Source organism: Etheostoma spectabile, chromosome 13 (assembly GCF_008692095.1).
Source record: "Etheostoma spectabile isolate EspeVRDwgs_2016 chromosome 13, UIUC_Espe_1.0, whole genome shotgun sequence".
NCBI lineage: Eukaryota > Metazoa > Chordata > Actinopteri > Perciformes > Percidae > Etheostoma > Etheostoma spectabile.
In genome coordinates, this window is record NC_045745.1 from 2,631,282 (window position 1) to 2,631,602 (window position 321).

The following is a 321-nucleotide window of genomic DNA, read 5'->3' on the forward strand; positions in this document are numbered from 1 at the left end:
TCTAATGAATGGTATAATGTAAATCTTTTTCAGACTGTTAAAGGCATATTTTACTCTTTTTCAGGCTACTGTAAAAAGGAATCCTGACGTTATGCCAGCTTCATTCCAAGTCTGAGGGAGACGTCACCTATCCAGTGTGTCTCCCAGGTAATTTCAGAGCATTCTGATGTATGGTTTTAAAATTAAGGGCTTAAAAGTAAAGCTATATTGACATATTTTCAGGCTGTTAAAGGCATATTTAAGTCTCCTTGACTTAAAGTGGCATCTGGAGTGGCATCCTTGATGCCACTCTAAAATGGATTCCTACTGTTAGGCCAGGGT